Raw genomic sequence first — 24,575 nt, forward strand, 5'->3', positions numbered from 1 at the left:
CCGACATTGGTTCCCGGTCCAGGAACGCCTCGATTTTAAAATTCTTATCCTCATGTTCAAATCCCTCCATGGCCTCGCCCCTCCCGATCTCTGTAACCTCCTCCAGCCCTACAACCCTCCGAGATCTCTGCATTCCTCCGACTCTGGCCTCTTGTTCACCCACAACTCCCTTCATCCCACCATTGGCGACCGGGCCCTCAGCCGTCTAGACCCTAATCTCTGGACATCCTTCCCAAAACCTCTTTGCCTCTCCACCTCTCTCTCCTTAAAACCTACCTCTTTGGCCAAGCATTTGATCTCCTGTCCTAATGGCTCTTTCTTTGTCTTGGTGTCAAATTGTGTTTAGTAACGCTCCTGTGAAATGCCTTGAGATGTTTTACAACGTTAAATACTCAATATAAACGCAAGTTGTCGTTTTGTACCTTTGTGTGTATCTGTTTGGATGGCTGTGTCTATCAGCCTGTGTGACTGTGTGTGTGTTTGTGTGTGTGCCTGTCCGCCTGTATCTGAATCCATCAGCGTGTATGTGTATCTGTGTATCGGTGTGTACACATGTGTGTGTGTATCTGACTTTGCCTGTATGTATGCATGTATATGAGTGTGTGCATATGTTTGTGTGAGAGTGTGTGTTTTCTGTGCACATCTGAGTGTTTTACTCTATTTATGTATGTGTGTCTCTGTGTGTACCTGTGTGTGTATGTTTGTGTACGTGCCTGTATACCTCTGTGTGTGGGAGTAGCGGTTGAAATCTTTGCATGTGCCTGTTGTGCAAATGCATCTATCCTTCTATGTGTACCTATCCTGTCTGTCTATGTACTTTTGTGTGCCTGTTTGTCTGTCTGTGTCAGTGTGTGTCTGGATATCTCTGTGAGTAGTTTAGTAACTGTGAGCAGTCTGCCTGTGTCTATGTCTGTCTGGTTCTGTGTCTGTGTATTTCTCTATGTTGGCCTACGTCTGTTTCTACCTCTGTGTATTTCTGTCTGTGTGTCTGTCTGTTTCTATGTCTGTGAATTTCTCTACATGTCTGTAATTCAGTTTCTGTGTCTGGAGTATTTCTCTACATGTCTGTCTGTTTGTCTGTATTTATGCCTGTGTATTTATCTATGTCTGTCTGTTTGTTTATATGTCTGTGTATTTCATTACATGTGTGTCTGCCTGTTTCTATATCTGTGTACTTCTCTATGTGTGTGTTTGTCTGTTTATGTGCCTGTGTATCTCTCTATGCTTATGTCTAACTGTTTCAATGTTGGTGTCTTCCACTGTGTCTCTCTGTCTGTTTCTGTGTCTGTGTATTTCTGTATGTGTGCGTATGTCTGTTTATAGGTCTGTATATTTCTGTGTGTGTCTGTCTGTCTGTGTCTACATCTATGTATTTCAGTATGTGTGTGCCTGTCTATTCCTATGTCTGTGTATTTCTGTACATGCATGTCTGTCTGTTACTATGTCAGTATTTCTTTACATGTGTGTCTGCCTGTATGTCTGTATTTCTCTACATGTGTGTTTGTCTGAGTCTATATGTCTGTGTATTTCTGTACTTGTGTCTGTCTGTCTCTATGTCTGTGTATTTCTCTGTCTCTGTCTGTTTCTATGTCTGTGTATTTCTCTAAGTGTGTGTCCGTCTGTTACTATGTCTATATTTCTGTGTGTGTATCTGTCTGGTTATAGGCCTGTGTATCTATCTACGTGTGTGTCCATCTGTTACTATGTCTGTGTCTTTCTCTACATGTGTGTCTGTCTGTTTCTATGTCTGTGTATTTCTGTACGTGTGTGTCTGTCTGTTTATAGGTCTGTGTATCTATCTATGTGTGTGTCTCTGTAGCTATGTCTGTGTATTTCTCTATGCGTGTGTATGTCTGTTTCTAGGCCTGTATATTTCTGTGTGTGTGTGTCTGTCTGTATCTATATCTATGTATTTCAGTATGAGTGTGCCTGTCTGTTTCTAGGTCTGTGTATTTCTGTACATGTGTGTCTGTCTGTTACTATGTCAGTATTTTTCTACGTGTGTGTCTGATTCTATATCCGTGTATTTCTGTACTTCTGTCTGTCTGTCTCTATGTCTGTGTATTTCTCTGTGTCCATCTGTCTGTTACTATGTCTGTGTATTTCTCTATATGTGTGTCTGTCTGTTACTATGTCTGTGTATTTCTGCGTGTGTGTCTGTTTGTTTATAGGCCTGTGTATCTATCTACGTGTGTCCCCGTCTGTTACTATGTCTGTGTATTTCTCTACATGTGTGTGTCTGTATCTATGTCTGTGTATTTCTCTACATGTGTGTCTCTGTATCTATGTCTGTGTATTTCTCTGTGTGTGTCTGTCTATTTCTATATCTGTGTATTTCTCCTTGTGTGTCTGTCTGTTTCTATGTCTGTGTATTTCTCTACATGTGTCTCTATCTGTATCTATGCCTATCTATCTCTCTGTGATTATGTTTGTTTCTTTCAATGTCTATGTCTTTTTTTTGTCTCTGTCTGTACCTAGGTCTGTGTATTTCTGTACCTATGTGCCTGTCTGTTGGTCTGTGTGTCTATTTACGTGTGTGTCTCTATATCTATATCTGTGTATTTCTCTATATGTGTGTATGTCTGCCTGTGTCTATATCTGTGTATTTCAGTACGTGTGTGTTTGTTTCTATGTCTGTGTATTTCAGTACGTGTGTGTTTGTTTCTATGTCTGTGTATTTCTCTACATGTCTACTTCGGTTTCTGTGTCTGGAGTATTTCTCTGTGCCTGACTGTTTCGATACCTGTGTATTTCTGTACTTGTGTCTGTCTGCCTCTATGTCTGTGTATTTCTGTGTGTGTGTGTGTCTGCCTCTATGTCTGTGTCTTTCTCTGTGTCTGTCTGTCTGTTTCTATGTCTGTATATTTCTCTGTGTCTGTCTGTCTGTTTCTATGTCTGTGTATTTCTCTACGTGTGTGTCCGTCTGGGAGGGAGTTGAAAATAGTTGTTTTTTTGGGTCGCAACTGCAAACTTTTCGGACTTTGCATTCCCAGCGGGAAGCCTGGACTTTTACTCGCCAACGTTAAACCCAGAAATAAAGCCGGGTTGCGGTCGCGACCCAAAAAATAACTATTTTCAACTCCCGCCCGCCCCCAACCCACCCATTCTTGGGGGTTAAAATCACCCCCATTGTCTGTGTATTTCTCTACACGTGGGTCGATCTGTTTCTATGCTTGTGTACTTCCTACATGTTTATCTGTCTCTTTCTATGTCTGTGTATTTCTCTATATGTGTGTTTATCTGTTTAAATGCCTGTGTAATTCCCTACATATGTTTCCCTCTATTTTTATATCTGTGTACTTCCCTACGTGTGTGTTGTCTGTTTCTTTGTCTGTGTATTTCTCTACTTGTGTCTCTATCTGTTTCTATGCCTGTCTATCTCTCCATGAACATGTCTGCTTGTTTCAGTGTCTGTGTCTTCCTCTGTGTCTCTCTGTTTGTTACTATGTCTGTGTATTTCTGTACGTGTGTTTCTGTCTATTTATAGGTCTGTGTATCCATCTACGTGTGTGTCCCTGTACCTATGCCTGCGTGTTTTTCTATGTGTGCGTATGTCTGTTTCTTTATCTGTGTATTTCTGTACGTGTGTGTCTGTGTGTTTCTATGTCTGTGTATTTCTCTACATGTTTGTCTGTTTCTATGTCTGTGTATTTCTGGTCTAGTGTGCCTGTCTCTTTCTATGTCTGTGTATTTCTCTTTTTGTGTGTCTCTCTCTGTTTCTATGCCTGTGTCTCTCTCTATGATTATGTCTGTCTGTTTCTATGTCTGTGTATTTCTCTATATTTGTGTCTGTCTGTTTATATGTTTATGTTTTTCTGTACGTGTGTGCCTGTCTGTTCATAGGTCTGTGTATTTCTCTGTGTGCATGTGTCTGTTTCTAGTTGTGTATATTTCTGTGTGTGTCTGTCTGTGTGTATATGTATGTATTTCAGTATGTGTGTGTGTGTGTCTGTTTCTATGTCTGCATTTCTGTAGATGTCTAGTTCAGTTTCTGTGTCTGGAGTATTTTTCTGAGTGTCTGTCTGTTTTGATATCTGTATATTTCTGTACTTGTATCAGTCTGTCTCTATGTCTGTGTATTTCTCTATGTCTATCTGTCTGTTTCTATGTCTTTGTATTTCTCTATGTGTGTGTCTGTCTGTTTCTATGTCTGTGTATTTCTCTACTTGTGTCTCTATCTGTATCTATGCCTATCTATCTCTCTGTGATTATGTCTGTTTCTTTCAATGTCTGTGTCTTTTTTTGTGTCTGTGTCTGTATCTAGGTCTGTGTATTTCTGTACCTGTGTGCCTGTCTGTTTATTGGTCTGTGTGTCTATTTACGTGTGTGTCTCTGTATCTAGGTCTGTGTATTTCTCTGTGTGTCTGTCTGTTTCCATGTCTGCGTATTTTGCTGCATCTGTCTGTCTGTTTCTATGTCTGTGTAGTTCTCTACACGTGTGTCTGTCTGTTTTTATGTCTGTATATTTCTGTACATCGGTCTGTCTGTTTCTATGTATGTATATTTCTCCACATGTGTGTCTGTCTGTTTATATGCTTGTGTACTTCCTACATGTGTGTCTGTCTGTTTATATGTCTGTGTACTTCATGACATGTGTACCTGTATGTTTCTATGCCTGTATTTCTCTACTTGTGTCTCTCTCTGTTTCTATGCCTGTGTATCTCTCTATGATGTCTCTCTGTCTGTTTCTATGTCTGTGTATTTCTCTACATGTGTATCTGTCTGTTTCTATATTTGTTCATTTCCATACGTGTGTTTCTGTTTATTTCTATGTCTGTATATGTCTCTACCTGTGTTTCTGTCTGTTTCTATACCTGTGTATTTCTCTATGTTTATGTCTGTCTGTTTCTATGCCTGTGTATTTCAGTATGTGTGTGCCTGTCTATATCAAGGTCTATGTATTTCTCTACGTGTGTGTCTGTCTGTTTCTAGGTCTGTGTATCTATCTACGTGTGTGTCTCTGTATCTGTGTACTTCTCTATGTGTGCATGTGTCTGTTTCTAGGTGTATATATTTCTCTGTGTGTGTCTGTCTGTGTGTACATCCATTTATTTCAGTATGTGTATGTCTCTTCTTTTCTATGTGTATTTCTAAACATGTCTAGTTCAATTTCTGTGTCTGGAGTATTTCTCTGCGTTTCTGTCTGTTTTGAAACCTGTGTATTTCTGTACTTGTATCAGTCTATCTCTATGTCTGTGTATTTTCCGTATCTGTCTGTCTCTTCCTATATCTGTGTATTTCTCTACATGTGTGTCTGACTGTTACTATGTCTGTGTACCTCTCTATGATTACGTCTTTTTCTTCATTGTGTCCTTTTCTGCATCTCTCTGTCTGTTTCTAGGTCTGTGTATTTCTGTACCTGTGTGTCTGTCTGTTTATAGGTTTGTGTATCTATCTACCTGTGTGTCTGTATGTTTGTATTTCTCTATGTGTGTGTATGTCTGTCTGTGTCTGTATCTGTGTACTTTATGACGTGTGTGTTTGTCTGTTTCTATGTCTGTGTATTTCTGTACTTGTGTGCCTGTCTCTTTCTAAGCCTGTGCACTTCTCTACTTGTGTCTCTCTCAGTTTCTATGCCTGTGTATCTCCCTAGGATATCTGTCTGTTTTAATGTCTGTGTCTTTCTCTGTGTCTCTGTCTGTTTCATTGTCTGTGTATTTCTCTATATTTGTGTCTGTCTGTTTATATGTCTTTGTATTTCAGTATGTGTGTGCCTGTCTATATCACGGTCGATGTATTTCTGTACGTGTGTGTCTGTCTGTTTATAGTCTGTGTATCTATCTACATATGTGCCTGTCTGTTTATAGGTCTGTGTATTTCTGTACTTGTGTCTCTGTCTGTATCTATGCCTGTGTTCCTCTTTATGATTATGTCTTTTTTTTTCAATGCCTGTGTCTTTTTCTGTTTCTTGGTCCGTGTATTTCTCTACATGTATGCCTGTCTGTGTTTAGGTGTGTGTATCTATCTACGTGTGTGTCTCTGTATCTATGTCTGTGTATTTCTCTATGTGTGCGTATGTCTGTCTATGTCTATATCTGTGTATTTCAGTATGTGTGTGTGTGTGTCTGTTTCTATGTCTGTGTATTTCTCTGGGTATCTGTCTGTTTTGATATTTCTGTACTTGTGTCTGTCTGCCTCTATGTCTGTGTATTTCTCTGTGTCTGTCTATCTGTTTCTATGTCTGTGTATTTCTCTGTGTCTGTCTATCTGTTTCTATGTCTGTGTATTTCTCTGTGTCTGTCTATCTGTTACTATGTCTGTGTATTTCTCTGTGTCTGTCTATCTGTTACTATGTCTGTGTATTTCTCTACATCTGTCTGTCTGTTTCTATGTATTTATATTTCTCTATGTGTGTCTGTCTGTTTCTACGTTTGTGTATTTCCGTACTTATATCTCTGTCTGCTTCTGTGCCTGTGTATCTCTCCATGATTATGTCTGCCTGTTTCAATGTCTGTGTCTTTCTCTGTGTTTCTATGTCTGTTTATATGCCTGAGTATTTCTGTACGTGTGTGTCTGTCTGTTTCTATATCTGTGTATTTCATTACGTGTATGTCTGTCTGTTTGAATGTCTGTGTATCTCTCTATAGGAGTGTCTGTCTGTTTCTATGTCTCTGTATTTCTCTGTGTGTGTCTATTTTTATGTTTGTGTATTTCTCTACATCTGTCCGTCTGTTTCTTTATCTGTGTATTTCTCCATGTGTATCTGTCTGTTTCTATATTTGTTCATTTCCATACGTGTGTTTCTGTTTATTTCTATGTCTGTATATGTCTCTACCTGTGTTTCTGTCTGTTTCTGTGTCTGTGTATTTCTCCATGTTTATGTCTCTCTGTTTCTATGTCTGTGTCTTTCTCTGTTCCTCTCTGTCTGTTTCTATGTCTGTATTTCTCTAGGTATCTGTCTCTCAGTTTCTGTGTCGGTGTATTTCTGTACATGTGTGTCTGTCTGTTACTATATCTGTCTATTTCTTTACATGTGACTGACTCTTGGTGTCTGTGTACCTGTCTACATTTACGTCTGTCTGTTTCTACATCTATGTATTTCTCTACATGTCTGTCTGTTTCAATGATTGTGTATTTCTGTACGTCTCTCTGTATCTATTTCGATGTCTGTGTATTGCCATACGGATGTGTCTGTTCTGTTTCTATGTCTGTTTATTTCTCTATGTTTATGTCCATCTGTGTATTTCTCTGTGCCTATGTCTGTGTATTTCACTATGTATCTGTCTGCCTGTTTCTACATCTGGGTATTTCTCTACATGTCAGCCTGTCTCTTTCTATGTCTGTGTAATTCTGTACGTGCGTGTCTGCCTGTTTCTGTGTTTGGGTATTTCACTATGTGTCTGTCCAGCTGTTTTTATGTCTGTGTATTTCTGTACGTCTTTTTCTACATCTGTCTATTTCTCTACAAGTGTGTCTGACTCTTTGTGTCTGTGTATCTCTCTAAGTGTATGTCTCTCTGTTTCTCCACATGTGTGTCTGTCTGTTTCTTTGTCTGTGTTTCTTTATGTGTGTGTCTGTCTGTTTCTAAGTCTGTGCCTTTTTCTATGTGTGCGTCTGTCTGTTTTTTATGTCTATGTTTCTCTTCGTGTGTGTCTGTCTGTTTCTTTGTCTGTGTTTCTTTATGTTTGTGTCTGCCTGTTTCTATGTCTGCGTATTTCTGTACATATGTCTGTCCATTTCGGTGCCTATGAATTTCTGTACATGTGTCTGTCAGTTTCTACGTCTGTGTATTTCTCTATGTATCTGTCTCTCTGTTTCTATGTCTATGTATCTCTGCATGTGTGTGTCTGTCTGATTCTATGTCTGTGTATTTCTGTACATGCGTGTCTGTCTGATAAGACGTTAGTACAATTCTATAATTGAACGTATGTCTGCTTCTACATCTGTGAATTTCTCTACGTGTGTGTCTGCCTGTTTCTATATGTGTATGTTATCTTATGTGTGGTGTCTGACTGTTTCTGTGTCTCTATATTTCTGTACATTTGTGCCTGTATCTATGTCTGTAGATTTCTGTACGTGTGTGTCTATCTGTTACTACATCTGTCTATTTCTGTACCTGCGTGTCTGTCTGTTGGTATCTGTGTACACCTCTATATTTATGTCTGTCTGTTTCTATGTCTGTCTATTTCTCTACGTAGCTCTCTGCCTGTTTCTGTGTATTGCAGTACACATGTGTCAGTTTGTTTCTATGTCTGTGTATTTCTCAAGGTGTGTCTGTCTGTTTCTATGTCTGTGTATTTCTCAAGGTGTGTCTGTCTGTTTCTATGTCTGTGTATTTCTCAAGGTGTGTCTGTCTGTTTCTATGTCTGTGTGTTTCTCAAGGTGTGTCTGTCTGTTTCTATGTCTGTGTATTTCTCAAGGTGTGTCAGTTTGTTTCTATATCTGTGTATTTCTCTACATGTGTCTGTCTGTGTATTTCTCTGTTTCTATGTCTTTACTTCAGTACTTGCATGTCTGTCTGTTGCGATGTTTGTGTATTTCTGTACGTGTGTGTCTGTCTGTTTATATGTCTGTGTATTTCTCCACATGTGTGTCTTTCTGTTGGTGCTTGTGCATCTCTCTACATGTACGTCTGTCTGTTTCTATGTCTGTATAATTCTCTACTGTCTGTTTCTATGTCTGTTTATTCCCCTACGTGTGTCTGTCTGTTTCTATCTTGCATATTCCTGTACGTGTGCATATATCTGTTACTATGCGTGTATTTTTTACATGTGTGGTCTTTCTGTTTCTAGGGGGATGATTTTAACTCCCAAGAACGGGTGGGTTGGGGGCGGGTGGGAGTTGAGAATAATTGTTTTTTTGAGTCGCAACTGCAAAATTTTCGGACTTTGCATTCCCAGTGGGAAGCCTGTACTTTTACACACCCAAGTTACACCCGGAAATAAAGCCGGGTTGGGGTCACGACCCAAAAAACAACTCTTTTCAACTCCCACCCAACCCCAACCCACCCGTTCTTGGGGGTTAAAATCACCCCCTATGTCTGTGTTTCTCTACGTGTTTGTGTCTGTTTCTATTTATATGTTTTTCCCTACGTATGTCTGTCTCTTTCTATGTCTGTGTATTTCTCCACGTGTCTGTCTGTCTTTTTCTATATCTGTGTATTTATCTACGTGTGTGTCTGTGTGCTTCGATGTCTGTGTCTTTCTCTCTGTGTGTCTGTCTGTTTCAGAGTTTGTGCATGTCTCTACGTATGTCTGTCTGTTTCTATGTCTGTGTATTTCTCTACGTGTGTGTGTCTATTTCTGTCTGTGTATTTCTCTACGTGTCTGTCTGTCTTCTTCTATATCTGTGTATTTCTCTACGTGTCTGTCTGTCTTTTTCTACATCTGTGTATTCATCCACGTGTGTGTCTGTGTGTTTCGATGTCTGCGTCTTTCTCTGTGTCTGTCTGTCTGTTTCAAAGTTTGTGTATGTCTCTACGTATGTCTGTCTGTTTCTATGTCTGTTGTAACAAGGTGATTAAAGGCCGGTGCATCAGCCACAGGCTGATACCAGAGCAAGGGTTTTGCCTCTTTAAGAACATCACCTTTAAGAGGAAGGTAATGCCCCTTTAAGAACATCGCCTTAAGATGTAATTACCCCATCCAGTTGAGCATAAAAGGGTGAGGTTCAACAGAAGCAGGAAACCTGGAAGAGGCTGGGAGTTGGAGAGTTTTCTCGGTCTTGCTGAATCGAGAGTGCGGTGTAGTTTTATTTTGTGTTCTGTAAACCATAAAAAGTATTTGAAGGACGAATTGTTCATGGACGACTGTTTGTAGGTCACAGGAGGCCCCGAGATGGTAGTGCCGTGTGACATGTGGCGTCAGATGTGGGATTGGTGTCTCTAACAGAGAGAGAGAGAGAGACCAACTGATAATGGAGGAGATGTTTAGAGAAGTGGTGTGGGCTCAGAGGTTTAACGCCTGGTCCTACCAGGAGGGAAAGGTACCCCACTCTCAAATGTTCGACTTGAGCCATTCGGCCAAGGCAGTGGCTTCAACCCGACAGCGACTCCCCTACAAGTTTCTGGCAATGGATCACCACCGATCAGCCCCCCCCTTCCGCCCCAGATCAGGAAGCGAGTGGGGTCAAGGGGACCCGGCCAATGCCTAAGAGTTGATGGCGCTGGTCGACAGACAACTGGCTGCAGAGGAACTGGTCGCATCCCCGGGTCGCGAAACTCCCCGAGTCCGAAGGATGGGTCTGGATCAAAGGCGGATAAAACTCGAAGTTGGAGGGAGGCGGGGGGGGGTGGCAAAGGGGGCGCTGAAGAGCGGCACGGGGATTTACGGGGGCGGCCAATGTAAACACAAATCTCGGGTTGAACAGCGAAGCAGGGAGAAGGTACCGGTGCTACTGGATTTGACGAGTGAGGCCATGTAGCAACCCACTGTCCAAGCCGGCAGGAGCCCATGCAATGTGGCCATGGGGAATCTGGGGATGTTGGCAGGGATTATCTGAGTCGGGCAATGCAGCTTGTGAGCCATGTGGAGATTGCTCACCCCTTCCTAGGGTTAATGGAAAGGAGGTGACGGCCCGCAGTGACTCGGGGAGTGCCGTAACCTTGGTTTCATTGACCTTAGTACGCCCTTCAGATCCAGACCAGGTGCGCAAAACGGGAATAAAGTGTGCACATGGGGGCCTGTTCTACTCCCCCATCACCTGGGTCACGGTGGAGGTGATGGGAGGTGCCTGGTGGGGGGGTGAAGGCTGGGCTGGTCCCAAAGCTTCCTCGGCCTGTCATACCGGGCAGGGATTTCCCAGGGGTTTAACACCCTGATACAAAAGAAGGGAGGTGGATACAGTCTCCCATCAGGAAAAGGGGGCAGTCTGAGAGCCTCTTCCAGGTGTTTCCCTTCTCCGATCCGGAGTTGTATCAGGGGGTCCCGGAAAACCGTGAAGAGAATGGAGGAGAGACAAAGCACGAGGAAGTAGGGCCTAAAGTTTTAGTAGGGGACCAAGACCCTGACCCCCGCTGCTTCTCCAGCCCCAGAGATGGAACGAGGGCCTGGTACGAGTGGGGAGAGAGGAGCCCCTCAGGCCGACCTCCCAGGGCAGGACGGGATACATTTTGTGGGAGCGGACGTGTGTAATTCAGACTCTCAGCGGGAGCAGGTAAATGATCCAGTCCGACAGGATGTGAAACAAGACGGGGTAATGATAAATGGGCATTCTATGGAGGGTAAAACCAAAGATCCTGAGCCGTATTATATAGTGAAGAATGACCTTCCATACAGAGTGACTCAGGGCCGGCGGGTGGAAGGGGAGCCATTGCTGCTGCCACGGACACATTGGCGGATAGTCCTTGACTTGGCCTGTTCGGAGGTCACCTGGGGACGGAGAAGACACTGGAGCAGCTGTTAAGGCGGTTCTTCAGGCCAGGGGTGTATGAAGTGGTGGGTTGATTCTGTATCTCTTGTCCAGCTGCATGGACCCAGGCCCCACTATCGCCCCTCTTCCAATAATCGAGGTGACCGTTGAAAGGATCGCTTTGGACCGAGTAGGACCACTGGAGAGATCCGCCCGAGGACACCGATATATTTCAGTAGGCGTTGACTATGCCGGGCGCCATCCCGAGCAACACAACCTCTAAAACCATGGCGGGCGAGTTAATGAAAATGATCTCCAGGATAAGGAATCCAAAGGAGATCTTAACGGATCAGCGGACTCTTTGTGTCCAAACGGATGAAGGACCCAGTTACCCTGCTCCACGTTAAGAGTCTGAGGACCTCTGTGTCCCACCCTCAAACTGATGGCCATGCGGAGAGACTCGATAGAACCCTCAAGAAGGTTATGGGTAAGGATGGGAGAAATTGGGATACCTTACTGCCGTATCTCATGAGGTGCCACAATCCCTGACAGGGCGTTCCCCCGTTTGAGCTGCTGTATGGGCAACAGCCCCAGGGAATCCTCGACATCACTAAGGAGGATTGGGAGGAACGAAACCGTCCCTGCGAAAATATTATTGAACGTGCAGTGAAGATGAGGGAGTGGATCGAGGCGGTTACTCCCATTAGCGAGGGCTCATTTAGAGAAGGCGCAGGAACACCAGAGAGCCCAGTACTATAAAGGCATAAGGAATAGGAGCAGGAGTAGGCCATACGGCCCCTCGAGCCTGCTCCGCCGTTCAATAAGATCGTGGCGGATCTTCACCCTCAACTCCACTTTCTCGTCCGATCCCCGTATCCCTTGATTCCTCTAGAGTCCAGAAAACATCAATCTCAGCCTTGAATATACTCAATGACTCAGCATCCACAGCCCTCTGGGGTAGAGAATTCGAAAGATTCACCACCCTCTGAGTGAAGAAATTTCTCCTCATCTCAGTCCAAAATGGCCGAGCCCATATCCTGAGACTATGCCCCCTAATTCTAGACTCTTCAGCCTCTCAGCATCTACCCTGTCAAGGCGTCTTAGAATCTTATATGTTTCAATGAGATCACCTCTCATTCTTCTAAACTCCAGAGAGTATTGGCCCATTTTACTCAATCTCTCCTCATAGAACAACCCTCTCATCCCAGGAATTAATCTAGTGAACCTTCGTTGTATCGCCTCTAAGGCAAGGAGACCAAAACTGTACACAGTACTCCAGGTGTGGCCTCACCCAAGCCCTGTACATTGAAGAGGGTGCAGTCAAGAGGTTCCGAGCAGGAGATCGAGTTATGGTCCTCGTCTCCACACCTGCACCATAAGATCAGGCAACCTCTGAGAAGGAACCCCAACAGATAGGCTACATGGACCTCCTGAGGCCATGGAGAGAATGGGAGGCCCTCACAGTGGTGGAGAAACCATTCGGGGGCCCTGACTCCGAGGTACAAAGAACAGTTCACCTCTCTAGTGAAGTGGCCGAGGATCAGTAGAGGCAAACCCAGCACCTGGTGGACCAGAACCAGGACGTGTTCACATCTCGACCCCGAAGGACGAGGGCGAGCTGCGGTGACCTGGTGACACCACCCGGCGTAACAATAAAGGGAAGACCTTACAGAATCCCAGAGACCAGACGGCGGGACGTTAGCCAGGAGATTAAGAAGATAAGAACATAAGAAATAGGAGCAGGAGCAGGCCGTTCGGCCCCTCGAGCCTGCTCCGCCATTCAATGAGATCATGGCTGATCTCCGAACTCAACTCCACTTTCCCGCCCGATCGCCTGACGTTGAAACTAGGTGTGATTGAAGAATCACGGAGTGAACGAGGGTCTAATGATTGGCCTTCCCCAATCACTCAATCATGTCACCATCTTCGATCTGACCGAAGGGTACCGGCAGATCCCTTTAACAGGGTCCACGGAAGAGAAAACAGCTTTCACAGCTCCCGGTGGGCTCTACCAGTGTGCCGTCAGGCCAATTGGATTGCATGGGAGCCCAGCCACCATCCATGGACCAAGTAATGAGGCCTCATACTTGGATGATGAAATCCTCTGTGTTCCGGGGTTCCCATTTACAGAAAGTAGAGGTTGTATTAGACAGTCTAAGGATATCTGGGCTCAAGGCAAACCCAGTGAAGTGGCACATTGGGTTGTCAGAGACCAAATATCGAGGGTACACTTGTGGGGGTTGGGTGGAGAAGCAAAGATGGAGGTATAAAAGTCTGGCCTCGACAGGTGAACAAAAAGCAAGTCTGGGCCTCTCTGGGCATCGTTGGTTGCTACCGACGATTTATTGTGTTTTTTTATCAGGAGTGTCGAACGGAACTACATTCGGGTTTCTTTTGGAAGTTTTTTTTTAATGTTTTAGGCCCCCCTTTTATAAGAAGGGGGGGTTAAGGCGTGTTTTTTTGTGCAGTAAATCAATAAACCAAAAATAACTGTCAAATGATAATCTTATTATATCGGTCCGGGATCCACTCCAGCCCCTGCGGTGCCCACTGGTCGCGGAAAGCCTCAAGCCTACCGGCAGACACCGCGTGCTCCCTCTCCAGGGCCACCCGGGCGCGGAGAATGCCCGCGGAAGAGAGGCAGACAGTCGGGGCGGCCGCTCCCACGGGCCGCGGATTTATTGCTGGCTTTTCTCCCCCAGCTGCCCTGCCCACTCCCCCACTTACCGACCTGACTGAAGTAAAGGCACCAAACCTGGTACAGTGGGGCCCTGAGGGCGGAGGCTGTTTACAGGGACCTGAGCCAAGTGCTCTGTGTGATGATCCTGAGCTTGTGGTCCCCTGACTTTAGCCAAAAGCTCGTCCTGCAGACCCGGTGCCTCGGAGGTGGGTTTGGGCGCTGCGCTCTCCCAAATAATTGAGGGAGAGGAACATCCCGTGCCCTCCCTTAGCAGAAAACTGTTGCCAAGGGGGCAACGATACGTTACGGTGGAGAAGGAGAGCCTGTCAAAGAAACGGGCGGTAGAAACGTTAAGGTGCAACCCGCTGGGGCGCTACTTTCTCTTGGTGACTGATCACGCGCCCCTCCGGTTGATCCGGACTAACAATGAAAAGAATTCCCGCGTCACCCGGAGGTTTTTGTCTCTCCAGCCCGACTGGAACACTGGGCAGGAGTGGCACATGGGAATACTGAAGCCCCGTAACGAGCGTGCTACCCCCGCGGCGTAGGCCAGTGATCCACTGGCTCTATACTGAGGGAGGATGTGCCTGAGGGAGGATGCGTAGCATTCTGTTCCTATGTCTCTGTATTTCCAGACATGTTTGCCTGTCTGCTTCCAGCTCTGTACATTTCTCTACGTGTGTGTCTGTTTCTGTGTCTGTGTATTTCATTACATGTGTGTATGCCTGTTTCTATATCTGTGTATTTCTATAAATGTGTGTCTGTCTGTTTCTAGAGCTGTGTATCTGTGTATTTCTCTTTGTGTGTGTCTGTCTGTTTTAATATGTGTATTTCCCTATGTTTGTGTATGTCCATTTATATATCTGTGCATTTTTCTACGTGTGTGTGTCAGTTTCTGTGTTTGTCTATTTGTCTATACTTGTGTCTGTCTGTTTCTATACCTATGTGTGACTATGTCTGTCCATTTCTCTACGTGTATCTCTGTCTGTTTCTGGGAATTAGGGGTTATGGGGAGCGGGCAGGAAATTGGACATGAAGCTGAGTTCGGATCGGTCAAGGCCCTGTGGGTGGCGGAGAGGGCCCAGGGGCTATGTGGCCGGGTCCTGCTCCGACTTCTTGTGTTCTTTAGATTTGTGGTTAGGATCAGATCAGCCATGATCTTATTGAATGGCGGAGCAGGCTCGAGGGGCCGATTGGCCTACTCCTGCTCCAATTTCTTATGTTCTTATGTTCTTATGATATCTCTGCATTTCTCTACGTGTGTGTTGGTCTGTTTCTACAACTGTGTATTTTTGTACGTGTGTCTGTCTGTCTCTATGTCTGTATTTTTCTACGTGTGTGTCTGTCTGTTTCGATATCTGTGTAGTTCTTTACATGGAGCTGGCTGTTTCCATGTCAGTGTATTTTTCCAGGTGCGAGTCTGTCTGTTCATGATCCGTGTATTTCTCCACATGTGTGCCTGTCTTTTCTGTATCTGTGTATTTCTGTACGTGTGGGTCTGTTTTTCTCCACGTGCGTGTCTGCCTTTCTGTGTCTGTGTATCTCTCTACATGTGCGTCTGTCTGTTTCTATGTCTCTATTTCTCTACGTGTATCTACCTGATTATATGTGTTTGTATTTTTCTATGTGGGTGTGCCTGTTCCTATGTCTGTGTATTTCCATACGTATATCTCTGTCTTTTTCACTATCTGTCTATCTCTACATGAGGCTGTCCGTTTCTATGTCTGTGTATTTCTCCACATGTGTGTGTGTCTGTTTCTTTGTCTATTTCTATATGTGTGTGTCTGTTTCTATGTCTGTGTATTTCTTCACGTATCTGTCTTATTCTGTGTCTTAGTATTTCTTCATGTTTGTGTTTGTCTGTTTCTACATCTGTATGTGTGCTTGTCTGTTCGTATGTCTGTCTATGTATGTCTCTGTTTCTGTGTCTGGATTTCTCTACATGTCACTCTGTTTTTATGTCTGTGTATTTTGCTGTGTTTCTCTATCTTTCTATGTGTATTGTGCTTCATGTGTATGTCTGTTTCTATGACTATGTATTTCTCTACACGTGTCTGTTTCAGTGTATGTCTCTACATGTGTTTCTATCTGTTTGTATGTCTTTGCATTTCTCTGCATGTGTTTCTGCCTGTAACTGTGTTTGCGTATCTCTCTACATGTATGTCTCTCTGTTTCTGTGTCTATGTTTTTCTCCACGTGTGTTTCTGTCTGTTTCAATGTCTATGTGTGTGCCTCTTTGTTTCTATAACCGTGTGTGTCCACCTGTTTCTGTATCTGTATTTCACTACGTGTGTCTGCCTGTTTCTACACCTGTATCTCTGTGCATGTCTGTCTGTTTATATGTCTGCATATTTCTCTATGTGTGTCTGTCTATATTGCTCTACATGTGCATTTGTCTGTTTCTATACCTGCATTGCTCTACATGTATCCTTCTGTCTGTTTCTGTGTCTGTATAGTTCTATGTGTGTGTATCTGCCTGTTTCTATGTCTGTATATTTCTTTATTTGTGTGTGTGTGTCTGTGTATTTTTCTACATATGTGTCTGTCGGTTTCTGTGTCCTGTGTATTTCTTTACATATGTGTATTTCTATGTCTGTATTTCTCTGTGTGCCTGTCTATTTCTGTCTGTGTATTTCTCCCCGTGTGTGTCTGTTTGTTCCTGTGTCTGTGTATTTCTATGTGTGTCTGGCTGTTTCTGTGCCTGTGTATTTCTCTACGTGTGTGTCGGTTTGTTTCCGTGTCTGTGTATTTCTCTACGTATGTGCCTGCCTGTTTCTGTGTCTGTGTATTTCTCTACGTGTGTGTCTGTTTCTATGTCTGTGTATTTCTGTGTGTGTGTGTGTCTGTTTCTTTGTCTGTGTGCAATTCTCTATATGTGTCTCTATCTGTTTCTGTAGGTGTATTTTTCTACGTGCTTGTCTGTATTTTCTATATCTGTTTTCCTCTATGCCTGTTTCTGTCTGCTTCCATGTCTCTGTATTTCTTTATACGTGTGTCTGTCTGATTGTTTCTCTGTATTTCTCTACGTTTGTGTTTGTCTGTTTCAGAGTCTGTATTTTCTACATGCATGTCTGTCTGTTGCGGTCTGTCTATTTCTTTACGCGCGTCTCTGTCTGTGTATTTCTCTAGGTGTGTGAATGTCTGTTTCTATATTTGACTACGTCTCTTCATGTGGTCTGTCTGTTTCTGTGTCTGTATATCGCTACATGTGTCATTGTTTCTATGCCTGTGTATTTCTCTGTGTGTCTGGCTCTTTCTATGTGTGTATTTCTCTACTGTCTGTTTCTGTGCCTGTGTATTTCTCTGTCTGTCGGTTTCTAGTTCGGTGTATGTTTTTATGTGTATGCCTGTTTCTATATGTGAATTTCTCTACGTGTGTCTGTTTATATGTCTGTGTATTTCTCTACGTGTGTGTGTGTCTGTCTGTACTTCTCTACATGTGTTAGTTCCTATGTCTGTGTATTTTTCTACTTTTGTGTCTGTCTGTTTCTATACCCACATGTCTGTGTGTGTGTCTGTTTCTATGTCTGTGTATTGCTCTACATGCGCATCTGTCTGTTTCTACGTCTGTATATTTGTCCACGTGTGCCTGTCTTTCTATGTGTGTGTCATTCTATAAGTATGTGTCTCCCTATTTCCGTGCCTGTATATTTCTGTACGTGTGCCTGTCTGTTTCTATGTGTGTACTTCTCTACATGTGTGTCTGTCCATTTCTACGTCTGTGCATTTCTCTACGTATCTCTGTCTGTCTTTGTGTATTTCTCCACATGTATGTCTGTCTGTTTCTATATTTAAGCATCTCACTTCTTCTTTATTGTGCGTGTCTGTCTGTTTCTATATCCTTGTGTCTGTCTGTTTCTATGTGGGTGATTTTAAATCCCAAAAACAGGTGGGTTGGGGGCGGGTGGGAGTTGAAAATAGTTGTTTTTTGGGTCGCGGCCGCAACCCGGCTTTATTTCCTGGTGTAACTTGGTCGCGTAAAAGTCCAGGCTTCCCACTGGGAATGCAAAGTCCGAACATTTTGTGGTTGCAACCCAAAAAAACAACTATTTTCAACTCCCACCCGCCCCCAACCCACCCGTTCTTGGGGGTTAAAATCACCCCCTATATCCCTGTGTCTGTTTGTTTCTGTGTCTGTATTTCTCCACATGTGTTTGTTTCTATATCTGTGCATTTCTCTACGTGTGTGTCTGTCTGTTTCTATATACATGTGCCTGTCTGTTTCTGTGTCTGTGCATTGTTCCACATGTGTGTCAGTCTGTTTCGACGTCTGCATATTTGTCCACATGTGCCTGTCTTTCTATGTGTGTGTCATTCTATAAGTATGTGTCTCTGTGTATCTCTGTGTATTTCTGTACATGTGTGTCTGTCTGTTTCTTTGTCTGTATTTCTCTACATTTGTGTCTATCTATTTCTGTGCCTATATAGCTCTACATGTGAGCCTGTTTGCTTCTATATGTGTAGTTCTCTATGTGTGTGTCTGTTTCTGTGTATGTGTATTTTCCTATATGTGAGTGTCTGCCTGTTTCTATGCCTGTGGATTTCTTTACATGTCCCTGTTTGTATGTCTGTATATTTCTTTACGTGTGTGTCTGTCTGTGTATTTTTCTACATATGTCTGAATGTTTTTGTCTGTGCCTCTCTGGTTCTATGTGTATTTCTCCCTGTGTGATTCTATATCCACGTGTGTCTGACTGTTCTTGTTTCCATGTATTTCTTTACATGTGTGTTTGTTTCTATGTCTGTATTTTCTCTATGTGTGCCTGTCCGTTTCCATGTCTGTGTATTTCTGTATGTGTGTCTGGCTGTTTCTGTGCCTGTGTTTTCTCCACGTGTGTTTCTGACTGTTTCTATGTCTGTATTTCTCTGCATATCTGTCTCTTTATATGTCTGTGGACTTCTCTTTGTGAATGTCTGTCTGTTACTGTGCCTATGTATCTTTCTGTTTTTCTATTTCTGTATTTCTCTACATGTCTGCCTGTTTGTTTCAGGGTCTGTGTAGCTTTTGTGTCTGTCTGTTTCTATGTCTGTGCATTGTTCTGTGTGTGTGTGTCTGTCTGTTTCTATGTCTGTGTATTTCTCTACGAGTGTGTCTGCCTGTTTCTATAACTGATTATTCCTCTACGTTTCTGACTGTTTCATTGTCTGTGTATTTTTCTGCGTGTGTTTGTTTCTATATCTGTGCATTTCTCTACATGTGTTTCTATGTCTGTCTATCTCTATGTGTGTGTGTCTGCTGTTTCTATGTCTGTTTATTTCTCTACATATGTGTCTATGTAGAGAAATCTATGACTGTATTTGCCAACATGTACGTCTGTCTGTTTCTATATCAGTGTTTTTCTCAACGTGTGTGCCTGTCTGTTTTCCTGTCTGTATTTCTATGCCTGGGGTATCTGTCTGTTTGTGTCTGTGTATTTTTCTACGTGCGTGTCTGCCTGTTTCTATGGGGGTGATTTTAACCCCCAAGAACAGGTGGGTCGGGGGCGGGTGGGAGTTGAAAATAGTTGTTTTTTTGGGTCGCAAACGCAAAATTTTCGGACTTTGCATTCCCAGTGGGAAGCCTGGACTTTTACATGTCTACGTTAAACCCAGAAATAAAGCCGGGTTGCGGTCACGACCCAAAAAACAACTATTTTCAACTCCCACCCGCCCCCAACCCACCCGTTCTTGGGGGTTAAAATCACCCACCCCCTATGTCTCTGTAATTCTGTACGTGTGTGCCTGTCTGTTTCTGTGACTGTGTATTTCTTTATGTGTCTGCCTGTTTCTACATCTGTGTATTTCTCTACATGTATGCCTGTCTGTTTCTATAACTTTATTTCTCTATGTGTCTGTCTGTTTCAGTGTCTGTGTGTCTCTCTGCAGGTGTGTCCTGGTTTTATGTCTGTGTATTTCTCTACGTATGTTTCTGTCTGTTTCTATATCTGTGAATTTCTCTACCTGTGTGCCTGTCTGTTTTTATGTCTGTGTATTTCTCTACGTGTGTGTCTGTCTGTTTATTTCTTTACATGTGTGCCTGTTTGTTGTAATGTCTGTCTATTTCTCTGTGTGTGTCTGTTTCTGTGCTGTGTATATCTCTACGTGTGTTTCTGATCATTTCCATATATGTGTATATCTTTTTGTGTCTGTTTTTCTGTGTATTTCTATACTTGTGTATTTGTCTGTTTCTACGTCTGTGTGTCTTTCTACGTGTTTGTCTGTCTCTTTCTATATCTGTGTATTTCTGTGTGTGCCTGTCCATTTCTATGTCAGTGTATCTCTCTGTTAGCATGTCTGTTTCCATGTCCATATATTTCTTTACGTGCGTCTGTCATAGAATCATAGAAAATATACGGCACAGAAGGTGGCCATTCGGCCCATCGTGTCCACGCCAGCCGAGAAAGAGCCACCCAGCCTAATCCCATTTTCCAGCACTTGGTCCGTAGCCCTGTGGGTTACGGCACTTCAAGCGCACATCCAGGTACTTTTTAAATGAGTTGAGGGTTTCTGCCTCTACCACCCTTTCAGACAGTGAGTTCCAGGCCCCCACCGCCCTCTGGGTGAATTTTTTTTTCCTCAGCTCCCCTCTAATCCTTCTACCAATTACTTTAAATCTATGCCCCCTGGTTATTGACCTCTCTGCTAAGGGAAATAGGTCCTTCCTGTCCACTCTATCCAGGCCCCTCATAATTTTATACACCTCAATTAAATCTTCCCTCAGCCTCCTCTGTTCCAAATAGGACAACCCCAGCCTATCCAATCTTTCCTCATAGCTAAAATTCTCTCGCCCTGGCAACATCCTCGTAAATCTCCTCTGTACCCTCACATCTTTCCTGTAATGTGGTGACCAGAACTGTACACAGAACTCAAGCTGTGGCCTAACCAATGTTTTACACAGTTCTGGCATAACCTCCCTGCTCTTATATTCTATGCCTCGACTAATAAAGGAAAGTATCCCATATGCCTTCTTAATCACCTTATCTACCTGTCCTGCTACCTTCAGGAATCTGTGGACATGCACTCCAAGGTCCCTCTGTTCCTCTACACCTCTCAGTATCCTCCCATTTATTGTTAACTCCCTTGCCTTGTTTGCCCTCCCCAAATGCATTACCTCACACTTCTCTGGATTGAATTCCATTTGCCACTTTTCTGCCCACCTGACCAGTCCATTGCTATCTTCCTGCAGTCTACAGCTTTCCTCCTCACTATCAACCACACGGCCAATTTTTGTATCATCTGCAATCTTCTTAATCATGCCCCCTACATTTAAGTCCAAATCATTAATATATATCACAAAAGCCAGCGACCCAGTACTGAGGCCTGTGGAACCCCACTGGAAACAGCCTTCCAGTCACAAAAACACCTGTTGACCATTACCCTTTGCTTCCTGCCACTGAGCCAATTTTGGATTCAACTTGCCACTCTCCCTTAGATCCCATGGGCTTTTACTTTTTGACCAGTCTGCCATGTGGAACCTTGTCAGAAACTTTGCTAAAATCCATGTAGAATACATCAAATGTGCTACTCTCATCCACCCTCCTTTTCACCTCCTCAAAAAATTCAATCAAGTTAGTCAGACACGACCTTCCCTTAACAAATCCATGCTGACTGTCTTTGGTTACTCCGTGCCTTTCTAAGTGACAATTTATCCTATCCCTCAGAATTGATTCCAATAATTTGCCCATCACTGAGGTTAAACTGACTGGCCTGTAATTACTCGGTCTATCCCTTGGTCCCTTTTTAAACAATGGTACAATGTTAGCAGTCCTCCAATCCTCCAGCATCACGCCTGTATCTGTCTGTTTCTATATCTGTGTGTTTCTCTATATGCGTTTCTGACTGTTTCCATATCTGTGTATTTCATTACATGTCAGTCTATCTGTTTCTATGTCTGTATATTTCTGAGTGTCTGTCAGTTTCTATGTCTGTGCATTTCTCTACATGTGAGTCTGTCTCTTTCTATATAAGAACATAAGAACTTAAGAAGTAGAAGCAGGAGTAGGCCATTCGGCCCCTCGAGTCTGCTCCGCCATTCAATAAGATCATGGCTGATCTTCGACCTCAACTCCACTTTCCCGCCCGATCCCCATATCCCTTGATTCCCTTATAGTCCAAAAATCTATTGATCTCAGCCTTGAATATACTCATTGACTGAACATCCACAGCCCTCTGGGATAGAGAATTCCAAAGATTCACAACCCTCTGAGTGAAGAAATTCCTCCTCATCTCAGTCTTAAATGGCCGACCCCTTATTCTGAGACTTTGCCCTCTAGTTCTAGACTCTCCAGCCAGGGGAAACAACCTCTCAGCATCTACCCTGTCAAGCCCCCTCAGAATCTTTTATGTTTCAATGAGATCACCTCTCATTCTTCTGAACTCCAGAGAGGATAGGCCCATTCTACTCAATCTCTCCTCATAAGACAACCCTCTCATCCCAGGAATTAATCTAATGAACCTTTTTTGCACTGCCTCTAAGGCAAGTATATCCTTCCTTAGATAAGGAGTCCATTATTAAGGAAGTGGTAACAGGGCACTTAGAAAATCATAATATGATTAGGCAGAGTCAACATGGTTTTATGAAAGGGAAATTGTGTTTGACAAACCTATTAAGAGTTTTTTGAGGATGTCACTAGCAGGGGAGATAAAGGGGAACCAGTGGATGTCGTATATTTGGATTTTCAAAAGGCATTCGATAAGGTGCCACACAAAAGGTTGTTACACAAGAAAAGGGCTAATGGATTTGGGGGTAATATATTAGCATGGATAGAGGATTGGTTAATGGACAGAAAACAGAGAGTAGGGATAAACGGGTCATTTTCAGGTTGGCAGGCTATAACTAGTGGGGTACCGCAAGGATCAGTGCTTGGGCCCCAGCTATTTACAATCTATATTAATGACTTAGATGAAGCGACTGAGTGTAATGTATCCAAGTTTGCTGACGATACAAAGCTAGGTGGGAAAGTAAGCTGTGAGGAGGACACAGAGTCTGCAAAGGGATACAGACAGGTTGACTTACAGGGAGAGGTTAGACAGACTGGGACTTTATTCCCTGGAGAGTAGGAGGTTAAGGGGTGATCTTATAGAAGTCTATAAAATAATGAGGGGCATAGATAAGGTCGATAGTCAAAATCTTTTCCCAAAGGTAGGGGAGTCTATAACGAGGGGGCACAGATTTAAGGTGAGAGGGGAGAGATACAAAAGGATCCAGAGGGGCAATTTTTTCACTCAAAGGGTGGTGAGTGTCTGGAACGAGCTGCCAGAGGCAGTAGTAGAGGCGGGTACAATTTTGTCTTTTAAAAAGCATTTGGACAGTTACATGGGGAAGATGGGTATCGAGGGATATGGGCCAAGTGCAGGCAATTGGGACTAGCTTAGTGGTATAAACTGGGCGACATGGACATGTTGGGCCGAAGGGCCTGTTTCCATGTTGTAACTTCTATGATTCTATAAGTGAGAGGGCAAGAAGGTGGCAGATGGAGTATAATGTGGGGAAATGTGAGGTTATTCACTTTGGTAGGAAGAATAGAAAAACTGAATTTTTTTAAATGGTGAGAAACTATTAAATGTTGGTGTTCAGAGATATCTGGGTGTCCTCGTACAAGAAAGATAGAAAGTTAATATGCAGGTCCAGCAAGCAATTAGGAAGTCAAATGGAATGTTGGCCTTTATTGCAAGGGGGTTGGAGTACAAGAGTAAGGAAGTCTTAATACAATTGTACTGGGCTTTGGTGAGACCTCACTTGGAGTACTGTGTACAGTTTTGATCTCCTTATCGAAGGAAGGATATACTTGCCTTCGAGGCGGTGCAACGAAGGTTCACTAGATTAATTCCTGGGTTGAGAGGGTTGTCCTATGAGGCGAGTTTGGGTAGAATGGGCCTATACTCCCTGGAGTTTAGAAGAATGAGAGGTGATCTCATTGAAAAATATAAGATTCTGAGGGGGCTTGACAGGGTAGATGCTGAGATGTTGTTTCCCATGGCTGGAGAGTCTAGAACGAGGGAGCATACTCTCAGGATAAGGGGTCGGCCATTTAAGACTGAGATGAGGAGGAATTTCTTCACTCAGAGGGTTGTAAATCTTTGGAATTCTCTACCCCAGAGGGCTGTGGATGCTGAGTCATTGAGTATATTCAAGGCTGAGATAGATACATTTTTGGACTCTGGGAATCAAGGGATATGGGCATCGGGCAGGAAAGTGGAGTTGAGGTCGAAGATCAGCCATGATCTTATTGAATGGCGGAGCAGGCTGGAGGGGCCATATGGCCTATTCCTGCTCCTATTTCTTATGTTCCTATAACTGTGCACAGTACTCCAGGTGAGGTCTCACCAAAGTCCTGTACAGTTGCAGCAAGACTTCCTTACTCTTGTACTCCAACCCCCTTGCAATAAAGGCCAACATACCATTTGCCTTCCTAATTGCCTGCTGTACCTGCATGTTAACTTTCTGTGTTTCATGTACATGGGCACTCAAGTCTCTCTGAACACCAACATTTAATAGTTCCTCACCATTTAAAAAATATTCTGTTTTTCTATTCTTCCTACCAAAGTGAATACCCTCATATTTCCCCACATTATACTCCATCTGCCACCTTCTTGCCTGCTCACTGAACCTGTCTATATCCCTTTG

General features: G+C 43.4%; 1 protein-coding gene across 1 annotated transcript in view; it reads left to right on the forward strand.

Moving 5' to 3' along the window:
- Window positions 1–24,575, forward strand: part of LOC137305261 (collagen alpha-1(V) chain-like) — a 522,869-nt gene that overhangs the window by 155,473 nt on the left and 342,821 nt on the right. The window lies entirely within an intron of this gene.

This window comes from Heptranchias perlo, chromosome 39, assembly GCF_035084215.1.
Source record: "Heptranchias perlo isolate sHepPer1 chromosome 39, sHepPer1.hap1, whole genome shotgun sequence".
Lineage (NCBI taxonomy): Eukaryota > Metazoa > Chordata > Chondrichthyes > Hexanchiformes > Hexanchidae > Heptranchias > Heptranchias perlo.